Source organism: Dendrobates tinctorius, unplaced genomic scaffold, assembly GCF_039654945.1.
Source record: "Dendrobates tinctorius isolate UK_male_01 unplaced genomic scaffold, ASM3965494v1 ptg000022l, whole genome shotgun sequence".
NCBI classification, from domain to species: Eukaryota; Metazoa; Chordata; class Amphibia; order Anura; family Dendrobatidae; genus Dendrobates; species Dendrobates tinctorius.
In genome coordinates, this window is record NW_027361690.1 from 8,809,925 (window position 1) to 8,822,545 (window position 12,621).

Consider the following 12,621-nt stretch of genomic DNA (forward strand, 5'->3'; position numbering starts at 1 on the left):
GCCTCTCCAACAGATCCTTGGCTCTGGAGTTTCCTGGTATTTCAGGGCAGGAGCAGCTTAAGTGTTCAGGACTGCCGCAATAGAAGCACCTTCCCTAAGCACAACGGGCTTCCTGACGATGCTTTGCCATCTTCGCCCGGTCGATTTGCATGGATTCAGGGGAAGGTGTCAAGGCTGGGATCCACATCATGATCGGCCGTTGGAAGGTAGAAGCCAAGTGCATAGATCTCTTGCGGATCACCTGCTTGGAGCGCTCCTGAAACCTGATGTTGATCCGGTTATCCAGAGATACCAGGTCATCCAACAAGGTAGGAATATCACGACATGCCAGTTTGTTCTTAATTTTCCCAGAAAGACCCTCCCAGAAGGCGGCCACCAGCTCCTCATTGTTCCAGGCGAGTTCGGTGGACAGGGTACGGAATCAACCGGCTTACTGGACCACTGTGAGATCTCCCTTGTGCAATCTGAGGAGGGAAGATGATGCAAAAGAAACACGGCCTGGCTAATCAAAGACCTTACAGAAAGCTACTAAAAAAGACTGGAGGTTCGAGACAAGAGCATCCCCTCTCTTCCATAGGGAATTGAGTCACATGAAAGCTTCGCCAGTAAGGTGAGACATGATGAATTCCACTTTGGCTCAATCAGAAGCGTACTGATGTGCCAAGATTTTGAAGTGCAGCATACATTGATGAACCTCCTGGTATAGAGAGTGATCACTGTGATAGCATGGTGGAGCCAACAGTTGGGGTCCGGTGAGTTGTGACTGAGGTTGTTGCAGCTTGAGCAGAAGTGAATGTGACTGCTGATGAAAGGCGTGTCTAAGCAGGGGGGTCACTGTGCGCAGTTAGAAGAAGGTTTTGTCCTGCTGGTCTTTCTGGTGGGAGACTTTCTGGTACAGGTCGGAGATGGAGGATATTTGAGAGCCAGCGGATTCCATGGCCTGAGCAAACAGTAACGTCCGTGGTAGTGAAACCACTGTGCCGTGGCCTGAGGCGAGCCTGGAGGGGCATGTCTAGGCAAACTCCCGACTCTTCGCTAGAGTCTCTGATGGTAGGGTTAGACTTGGCAGGTACTGTTCGTATACAGACTGACATGGCAGGTGCAGGCAGGTACAGCTGGTATACAGACTGGCACGCAGATGCAGGCAGGTACAGCTGGTATACAGACTGGCACGGCAGGTGCAGGCAGGTACAGCTGGTGTTCAGACTGGCAGGTGAAGGCAGGTACCGCTGGTATGCAGACAAGAAGGTGCAGATACGGCTGGTATGCAGACTGGCACAGCAGGTGTAGACATTTATGGCTGGTATACAGACTGGAATGGCAGGTACGGCTGGTATACAGACTGGCACAGCAGGTACACACAGTGGACCTGAGAACTAGTAAGCGTGCAGAAAAACTGACTAAACACGTTGAACGGACACCTCCCAACAGGTGGAGGTGCATTAAATAATAAGTGTCTCCCAGTCATTGGCTGGGGACTCTAGGATGGTGCGTGCTGTCCCTTTAAGAGTGCCTAAGCATCTATGAGCCAAGCCCAGACTCGGGGCAGCAGCAGAAGGAGGCGAGGGAAGAAGTGAAGGACCGGGGCCGTGATGGTGTATAAGTCAAAAGAAAAAAAGAGTTTGGTACCGTGTTAGCTAGTTGAAAAAAGAAGGTAAGTTGGCGTCCCTGCCGGAGGAGGGAGTAAGTGTGCAGGGACACTGGCACTACAATGCCATTTTACACGTTGAAGTACACACCCATTTTAACCATGCGCCTTATAGGACACATCCAGGTAATTATGCTCTTACAAATAGTCTTTTCTCATTGAAAAAATTGTACTATTTTAAGGACAAAGGCCGTGCCGAAACACCAGTTGGGGCTGGCGGCATCCCAGATGGAGAGAAAAATATAACATGTGAATCTTGTAGCCTTTATATTTTTCTAGAAATTACCATAGTTCCCTCACAGTATTGTGTGTCTGTATGATTTGACTGTAAATATCCTGATGATGGTGCAAATAAGCTAGTACAAGTCTAACTGTATTTTGGATATTTCCTTTCACTTTTTGTATATCTTACTCTTGTTCTCAGACTTCAATTGATGGTATTCACACTTTCACCAATGCTTGCCCTCAATTGCTATCTATTCATTGTAATGCATAAGTCCTTAATATCTTCTGACTCATTTTCAACTGTTTTTAATTCTAAATCTAACAAGATATTTTTTTTACCAAATACTTTAAAACTTCTATGCATATTTTATTTTTTGTTGTTTGTAGGATTACTATACTTCTTTATAAGCCCATTCCTTCAATCTCTTGTTATTTGTCTAATAAAGTCTCAGTAATAGCCAGATAATTATATTTACTATTACTTTTCATTTACTTGTCATGCTGTGGTTGTACGTGAGATAGGGAAATGGACCATTCACTGTCCCTTGGGCTGGGACCCTAATTATCCCTGTTTTCAATGTACCTCTGAAGGTGAGGAGGTTTGGGCCTCCTGCCTCACTGTTCTCCTGTTATATCCTAAATTGTCCCCCCCTCCTCCCACAGGAGTCCCAGGAGAGAAATGCTTGTGTATCAACACATGAGACAAACAGGGATAACAGAAAAGCTATTAACATACCAAAACACTCACCAAAGGCAAAGATCTATATAGGGAAGGGGAGTAATGTACAAACCAAATAGCGATAGGATAAGGAGAAAAGCATACACCCAAAAACAGCATACAACAATCTCCAGCAGCAACAAATGGTCGCCAACTCAGCACAACGACTCCAGAGAACCAGGAAGTATAACTTTCACTGGTGAGGAAGAGAAAGCCTGTCCAGTTTTTATAGAGAGAGGGAATGACCAGATCAGGAGCAGCTGAGAGATGGAGCTACATGTTTCTAACCAGCATAGAAAGGGTCGTTAACTTGTTCAGCACTAAAGGAAACTAAATCCATTTAATATAGGACACAAAACAAACAGGCTAAATGGATGACATGAGATTCACAATACGTAATGACTTTCTAACCCCAGATCTCCCAGGAGGACATCACACACTCGTGACATTACTACTGCAATATTTCTGTCTCTCTATACTGTCTTTTTTTTATAGAAAAAATCTTGTAAGCACTGTACATGTTCCCCTAGAACTATAAGCAGTAAGATATTTAAAAAAGCAAGATATATTGACAATTTTATCAAATGTTAATAATTTTTACACGCACATTCCATTTATACCCATCTTTTTAAGATGTGAAAAACTCTTTAATACACATAATGCTTAATGAATATACAGCTGAAAATTCATATTTTTCCTAATTATCGCTGCATTTATTCAATTTAAGGCTACTGTTACTCTTTACATAACTCTTCCCATGTCGTATGTGAACAAAGTTTTACATTAACATTTGCTATGTTTGTGTATAATCTGACTCTTGTTTTACATTACATACAAATAAACAATATAGCTGGTTAGGCCATAGTTGTTGTCCTGGTACACTATGTTCAGCCAAATGGTACAACGTTGACCTAGCACTATATGTTATACAGCAGGGGTGGGCACTTAATTTTCCCAAGGGGACTCATAAGATACTGTGACTCTTGTAGAGGGCTGAACCAATAGGCCAAACTTAATTCTGCTTATTACTATTGTTTTATATTAATTATTACGACTTAATATTGAGCAGAATTCTTACTCGTAGCCAAGAATAACAACCTTGTAATTTACTGCTGTTTATAAAGTTTATATAAAGCAGTAAATCATACTACTCCTGTTATTCAGCTCTTGTATATGATCAACAGTTTCCAATACAGTATGATGCTCCACTGTCCCCACACAGCCCCCTTACACAGTATTATGTTGCCACACAGCCCACCATTCAGAATGATGTCCCTACTTAGTCCTTTTACACATTATGTCCCTACACAGAACCCCACTCAAAAAGATGTCCTCACACAGCCCCCTTACACAGTATTATGTCCCTGCACAGCCCCCCACTCAGAATCATGTCCCCACACAGCTCCATCACCACACAGCCCCTTACACAGTTTTATGTCCCCACATAGTCTTCTTACACAGTATTATGTCCCCACGCTGCCCACTTACACAGTTTAATGTCTCCACACAGTCTTCTTACACAGTATTATGTCCTTAACATCCCCCTTACATAGTATTGTGTCCCCATGCTGCTCACTTACAAGTATTATTTCCCCACACAGCCCCCTTACACAGCATTGTGCCCCCACAGCCCACTTACACAGTATTATATTCCCACATCCCTACCTTACAGAAAGGAACAAGGAGGTGGAATAAGATTCTGCAGGTGAACAACTGGCTACGTCGATGGTGCCGTCAGCAACGATTTGGATTTCTGGATCACGGAGTGAACTACTTATACGATGGACTACTTGCTAGAGATGGGGTGCACCTTACGAAGACTGGTAAGCATGTATTTGGAAGTCGCCTTGCTACACTTGTAAGGAGAGCTTTAAACTAGAACAACATGGGAAGGGAAGCAAAAGACCAGGAAAAGCCATACACCTGACAAATGCTATTGAGAACTCTGCTATTAGAAGTGGAAAGGAAGAACAAAGACGAAAGAATCTAATTAATAAAAATATTGGAGAAAGAGAAACCAATCACAAACTAAAATGTTTCTATACTAATGCACAAAGCATGGGCAACAAACAAGGAGAATTGGAACTACTAACACAGGAAAAGAAATATGATGTCATTGGAATCACTGAAACTTGGTGGGACAATACACATGATTGGAATACAAGACTAGAAGGATACAACTTATTTGCAAGAAACAGACTTGATAAACGAGGAGGGGGTGTCGCATTGTATGTTAGAAACGCGTATATCTGCACAGAGATTGAAGCTTCAGAGACTGGGAGTTCTGTGGAAACTGTTTGGGTAAGAATACAAGGACAGAACAATGGAAAGGACACCATTGTAGGCATTTACTACAGGCCGCCTGTGCAAGCTGAAGCTATGGATGAACTCTTTATGCATCAAATGGCCAAGTTCTCCAAAAAATATGACATAGTTGTCATGGGAGATTTCAACTATCCAGACATTTGTTGGGAATCTCTCTCAGGCAAAACTAACAGGTCAAGGAAATTCTTATCCTCTCTTGCTGACAACTTTATCTTCCAAAAGGTAAGGGAGAAAACAAGGGGAACTGCTACCTTGGATCTAATCCTTATAAACAGGGAGGAAATGGTTGAGGAGGTAAAAGTGGCTGGGACCCTAGGAGGTAGCGACCATGCTATTTTAGAATTTTGGATAACTAGAGGCGGAAGACCTGTGAAGACTCAGACGTCAAGGTTAGATTTCAGAAAGGCAGATTTTAAGGGATTCAGAAAGAGAATTGGAGGGATCCAATGGCTGGATATCCTTAAAGACAAAAATGTCCAGGAAGGATGGGAAATCTTGAAAAATGAAATTCTCAAAGCACAGTTGTTAACAATTCCGAAAAGAGGGAAGAATAGGAAGCAGTTAAGGAAACCAGGATGGATGAACACAGAACTTAAGCACATGCTAAAAAGGAAGAAAAAAATGTTTATAAAATGGAAAGAGGGAGGCATATCTAAAGAAGAATATAATGCTGTCTGCAGAACCTGCAGGGCACAAATCAGATTAGCTAAAGCTGAAAATGAATTGAGGCTTGCAAGAGATGTCAAAAGCAATAATAAAGGATTTTGGGGATATGTCAAAAGTAAAAGAAAAGTCAAAGATGCTATAGGATTTTTACAGGATGAAAATGATGAATTGGTAAGACAGGATGTTGAGAAGGCTGAACTTTTAAATTCCTATTTTGCATCTGTTTTCTCTCAGAAAGGAAATGTAACATCAACTGTTATTCACTGTCCTATTAAGGGAATAGAAGAATCCAGGATATCTATAAACAGAAAGATAGTGAGGAAACACTTAGCTAGCCTAAATGAATTCAAGTCTCCAGGTCCAGATGAATTACACCCCAGAGTACTGAAGGAGATAGCAGAAGAAATTTTTGAACCCCTCTCTATAATCTTTGAAAATTCTTGGAGAACAGGAGAAGTGCCAGAAGACTGGAGAAGAGCAAATGTTGTTCCTATCTTCAAAAAGGGGAAGAAGGTGGACCCAGGTAACTATAGGCCGGTGAGTCTGACTTCTATACCAGGAAAGATCTTTGAACAAATTATTAAACAACATGTATGTCAATACCTGGATAAGAATGAAGTGATTAAACAGAGTCAGCATGGGTTTGTAACTAATAAGTCATGTCAGACTAACTTAATTTCCTTCTATGACGGTATCACTGATTGGGTGGATCAAGGAAATGCTGTAGATATAGTATATCTTGACTTCAGCAAAGCATTTGACAAAGTCTCTCATACAATCCTTATTGAAAAAATGATTAAGTATGGAATGGACAAGGCAACTGTTAGGTGGATTCATAACTGGCTTAGTGATCGGACCCAAAGAGTGGTCGTAAATGGCTGCACATCCAGTTGGAAGAATGTCTCAAGTGGGGTACCACAGGGCTCTGTCCTGGGCCCTGTATTGTTCAACATCTTTATCAACGATTTAGATGAAGGAATTGAGGGTAAACTGATTAAATTTGCTGATGACACAAAGCTAGGATGGATAGCTAATACTAGAGAAGAGAGAGAGAGGATTCAAAAAGATTTAAATAAACTGGAGAAGTGGGCAGCAACTAACAGAATGGTTTTTAACAGGGAGAAATGCAAAGTACTACATCTGGGCAATAAAAATGGAAAAAGCATATATAGAATGGGAGGAATAGGGCTAAGTGACAGCACATGTGAAAAAGACTTGGGTATACTAATAGATCACAGACTGAATATGAGTCAACAGTGTGATGCAGCAGCAAAAAAGGCAAATGCAATTCTAGGATGTATTAACAGAAGCATACAGTCTAGATCACGTGAAGTCATTATTTCCCTCTACTCCTCTTTGGTCAGACCTCATCTGGAATATTGTGTCCAGTTTTGGGCACCACATTTTAAAAAAGACATCAACAAACTGGAGCAAGTTCAGAAAAGAGTGACCAGAATGGTGACCGGTCTGCAAACCCTGTCTTATGAGGAAAGGTTGCAGGATTTGGGAATGTTTAGTTTGCAAAAGAGAAGACTGAGAGGAGACTTAATAGCTGTCTACAAATATCTAAAGGGCTGTCACATTGTAGAAGGATCAACTTTATTCTCATTTGCACAAGGAAAGACTAGAAGCAATGGGATGAAACTGAATGGGAGGAGACACAGATTAGATATTAGAAAAAACTTTTTGACAGTTAGAGTGATCAATGAGTGGAACAGGCTGCCACGAGAAGTGGTGAGTTCTCCTTCAATGGAAGTCTTCAAACAGAGGCTGGACAGACATCTGACTGGGATGATTTAGCGAATCCTGCTTTGAGCAGGGGGTTGGACCAGATGGCCCAGGAGGTCCCTTCCAACTCTACGATTCTATGATTCTATGAAAGATATCCCCACACAGCCCCCTTACATTATTATGTCCAACTTTCCCCTGCAGCACGATGTTAAAAAAAAAAAAACACCTAACCTAACCCAAAGCAACAGTCTGTCTACTGTGAGGTGATGTACTGACATCATTGTGCCTGCTGCGCTGTGACTCACAGGCTCAGTGGTGAAACAGGATCTGATGGCTCCGTTTCCATTGTATTCACCGGTAACTGCAGGCTGAGGATGCAGATATTAGTGAAAGTGAAGCAGAGTGCTGAGAGTGGCCATGTGGTGTGGGATGACACTCCATAAAGCCCTTCGGCTGTTCCGGTCCTCGGGGTGCATCGGAACAGCCAAAGAGCCGAATGTGGCCGATGGGCCGCGCTTTGCCGAGGTCTATTATACTGGCATTATTCATGCAATATGGACCTCTGGGTTTGAATTCTCCAATTATTGTACAATAAAGCTGAAGTACATCTAAATATTTCCATATCCTTTATGTGTGGATGCATACATGCGTGAAAGAAGTGTTTATGCAAGTGCTAGAAAGCACTATATAATAAAACTTTGAGAGGGAATTCAGAGATTTACAAAATTAAAAATATTAGGCACTCAAGATATTAGAATTTGCATGTGTTATTATAACATATTATCTACTAATACACACAAAACACTAAGAACTCACTAACACAATGACGAATGTACATAGCACATAATACACATACAGGAATTTTTTACCTTTCCAGTAGATTATAATATAAGAAATATCCAGAGAAGTTGAAAAGTTAAACCATCTGCTTGTCAGAAATAGATGTGAACTAATGGCAGTGAAAGGTGATGAAGCTATGATATGGGCAGTCTGTACAACTGTCACTGAGGTAGTAATTCAGCCTATGAATAATTAACAGAAAGAAACAGGCTATAATTTAGATTAGTTATTCCCAGCCTTATTACCCCAGGGGAACCCTTATGAAATCTTTCCACTCCTGGAGAAGTAGCTTGGTTTAGGAAACAGGTATAGCATTCTAGAATCCTGTCCAATGCTTTACTGTGGCTCAGATGTGTACCTCAAAGCATCCATGAGAAGGATTAAATCCTTCCCTATTGTAAAAGTGACAGGTCTCATTTTTGTCTTTTTGTCTGGATCATACAAACTATGCTCTAAAAGTTATTTTATAATCCAAAACACATATTACATAAACACATGGAAAATAATTGTTGTGGAATAATATTCAGTGTCTTTTACAAAACATAATTATATTATATACAGTAGGTACAGAAAGTATTCAGACCCATTTACATTTTTCACTCTTTGTTTCAATGCAGCCATTTGGTAAATGAAAAAAGTTCTTTTTTTTCTCATTAATATACACTCTGCACTCCATCTTGACGGAAAAAAACAGAAATGTAGAAATTTTTGCAAATTTATTAAAAAAGAAAAACTGAAATATCACATGGTTATAAGTATTCAGACCCTTTGCTCAGTATTGAGTAGGAGCACCCTTTTGAGCTAGTACAACCATGAGTCTTCTTGGGAATGATGCAACAAGTTTTTCACACCTGGGTTTGGGGATCCTCTGCCATTCTTCCTTGCAGATCCTCTCCAGTTCTGTCAGGTTGGATGGTGAACGTTGGTGGACAGCCATTTTCAGGTCTCTCCAGAGATGCTCAATTGGCTTTAGGTCAGGGCTCTGGCTGGACCAATCAGGAATGGTCACAGAGTTGTTCTGAAACCACTCCTTTGTTATTTTAGCTGAGTGCTTAGAGTCTTTGTCTTGTTGGAAGGTGAACCTTCAGCCAAGTCTGAAGTCCAGAGCACTCTGGAAGAGGTTTTCATCCAGGATATCTCTGTACTTGTGGAGGGCTGCAGTGATAGTTGACTTTGTGGAACTTTCTGAAGAGGGCATATTTTGCTGGCATTGTAATAATGCAATTTTGTTCTACAGGGAAATTTTATATGGTGGGCCTCAAACCCCCACCAAAAAATTGTTAGTTAAAAAAATTGCATTGCTATATTGATACTGGAGTCTAAGGCTAGTTTCACACTTGCTTTTTTTTGCAGCGCGTTTTTCCCGCAAAAAAACGCATTAAAAAAACGCATACAAATGCATACAAACGCTGCGTTTTTTTCAAGCATTTTTGTGCGCATGCAGGAAAAAAACGCAGCGTTTTTGCGCGTTTGTATGCGTTTTTTGTGCGTTTGCGTTTTTTTACAGATTTTGGAAAAACCCCACAAAAATGAAAAAACAACCATTCAACAACACACAAGACCAATGGGACTTCATTGTGGGTGTGGTATGTTAATATATAGACCCTGTCTACAGTATTCTTCACATTTGCTTGATTCTTCTCGTGACCATGGATCTGCGCTGGAAGAGTTTTCACTTCAACTTGGATTTGGACATCGCGATGGCTCAGGCGTATGCAGTTGCTTGCCATGAACAAAGGAAGAGAGAGAGGCAGCGAAGACGGCGGCGTATGTGGATACATCCGATTGTTGAACTCCGGGAGAGCCGTGGGGCATACCACACCCTCTACAGCGAGCTACAGGCAAACCCGGAGAAATTTACAGATTATATCAGGATGTCCCACGAAAGTTTCATGGATTTGCTTGCTCGTGTCCAACAATCCATCCGGAGACAGGACACACAGCTCCGTCGTGCGATTCCTCCTGAGGAACGGCTACTGGTGACATTACGGTATGTTTTAAAAACCAAGGGGTGCGGTCTGATGGTTTTTTTTTAAATTTAGTATTCAAAACCGTGGGTAATTAGTTTTCGTGAATGTACTAATATTTTATTTTATAGTTTTTTAAAATAATATACATAAATATTAATTTTACTTCTTTGTCTGTTCACAGATTCCTGGCGACTGGAGAAACCCTATCTTCACTACACTTCCAGTACCGTATTGGAATCTCTACCTTGTCTGGAATTGTTGCTGACACCTGCCGGGCTCTCTGGAATGTTCTTTGCCCAGAATTTATGCCCCTGCCCACCGCTGAAAAGTGGATGGAAATTGCTGACAAATTCTGGACAGTATGCAATTTTCCCAACTGTTTGGGAGCTGTTGATGGTAAACACATACGGATCATCAAACCCCAAAGAACGGGATCTGAGTACTATAATTACAAAAAGTACTTTTCAATAGTACTCATTGCGATTGCGGATGCCGGATGTATGTTTGTAGCAGTGGACATTGGAGCATTTGGCCGTGGTAATGACTCACAGGCTTTTAAAAACTCAGACATGGGCCGGAGGTTGTATGGCAACCAATTTAATTTCCCTATGCCACGGCCTCTTCCTCACACCGAAGCTCCGCCACTGCCCTTTGTAATGGTTGGCGATGAGGCTTTTCAAATGTGCGGAAACTTACTGAAACCCTACTCCAGCCGGGACTTGGACCACACCAAAAAAATATTTAATTACAGGCTGACAAGGGCCAGAAGAACTGTCGAGTGTGCTTTTGGGATTCTTGTTTCCAGATGGCGAATTCTGGGCACGGCCATTAATCTTAAACTTGAAACAGTCGATGAGGTGGTGAAGGCCTGTGTGGTTCTACATAACTTTGTGATGGCTAAAGAGCACCCGACCTTTGAACTGGACGATGATGCTACTAACCCATTGCCTGAATTCACTCAGCACACTCTCAGGTCATCCGTTGAAGTTGGCCAAATGAGGGACCAATTTGCGGCCTACTTTATTTCTGATGTAGGACGGGTGCACTGGCAAGATGAAATGGTGTAATGTTTTTGTTTGTTTATGGTAATAAAAAACCTTATTTGATACCATTACTGAGTGCACTATATTTTTGAAACTCCAATTTAATAAAAAACTTCCCATGTATAACTGAATTTTTTGATGTTCACACACCTGGGCAGGTAAATACACATATGAGTTAAAATGCAGCATTGCTAGTCTGCGTGAAATATATTGGAACGAGCAAAGCTGCAGGCCATGAATCAGGAAACCATTTTTTTTCAAGAGAAAATTGTGCAACTAGTTGAAAACAAAGTATGTGATTTTCTCAAAACACAACCCTCAAAACCCAACCCCAATGAAAGTCCATGGGGAATACAAGTCAGCATTGAGTGGATGAATGTAATCTGCTCCATTCAAACTTACAAGTTATTACACTAGGCCTTTGAATGACTATACTAGGCCGTGGTATTTCAAATATGAGTATAGTAGGCCTTGGGCCTACTAGTATAGTCATATGTGAAATACCACGGCCTAGTATAGTCATACCAAGGCATACTGTAATAACTCGATTTTTAACAACTAGCATCTTGTTTCACAAAAAACAAACTGGTGAAACTAGAAAGAAACATAAGTTTCAACAGTTTGTTTTTCATGAAACCAGATTCCAGTTGGTAAAACTAGAGTTATTACACTAGGCCTTGGAATGACTATACTAGGCCGTGGTATTTCAAATATGAGTATAGTAGGCCTTGGGCCTACTAGTATAGTCATATGTGAAATACCACGGCCTAGTATAGTCATACCAAGGCATACTGTAATAACTCGATTTTTAACAACTAGCATCTTGTTTCACAAAAAACAAACTGGTGAAACTAGAAAGAAACTTATAAGTTTCAACAGTTTGTTTTTCATGAAACCAGATTCTAGTTGGTAAAACTAGAGTTATTACACTAGGCCTTGGAATGACTATACTAGGCCGTGGTATTTCAAATATGAGTATAGTAGGCCTTGGGCCTACTAGTATAGTCATATGTGAAATACCACGGCCTAGTATAGTCATACCAAGGCATACTGTAATAACTCGATTTTTAACAACTAGCATCTTGTTTCACAAAAAACAAACTGGTGAAACTAGAAAGAAACTTATAAGTTTCAACAGTTTGTTTTTCATGAAACCAGATTCTAGTTGGTAAAACTAGAGTTATTACACTAGGCCTTGGAATGACTACACTAGGCCGTGGTATTTCAAATATGAGTATAGTAGGCCTTGGGCCTACTAGTATAGTCATATGTGAAATACCACGGCCTAGTATAGTCATACCAAGGCCTACTGTAATAACTCGATTTTTAACAACTAGCATCTTGTTTCACAAAAAACAAACTGGTGAAACTAGAAAGAAACTTATAAGTTTCAACAGTTTGTTTTTCATGAAACCGGATTCTAGTTGGTAAAACTAGAGTTATTACACTAGGCCT

At 40.9% G+C, this 12,621-nt stretch overlaps 1 protein-coding gene across 1 annotated transcript in view; it reads right to left on the reverse strand.

Moving 5' to 3' along the window:
* Positions 1–8,283, reverse strand: part of MAPK6 (mitogen-activated protein kinase 6) — an 83,824-nt gene extending 75,541 nt beyond the window's left edge. The window contains exon 1 of the mRNA XM_073568421.1: positions 8,183–8,283. The gene's annotated coding sequence lies outside the window, so the exon portion shown is untranslated. The remainder of the gene's footprint in view (positions 1–8,182) is intronic.
* Positions 8,284–12,621: the final 4,338 nt, after the last annotated feature.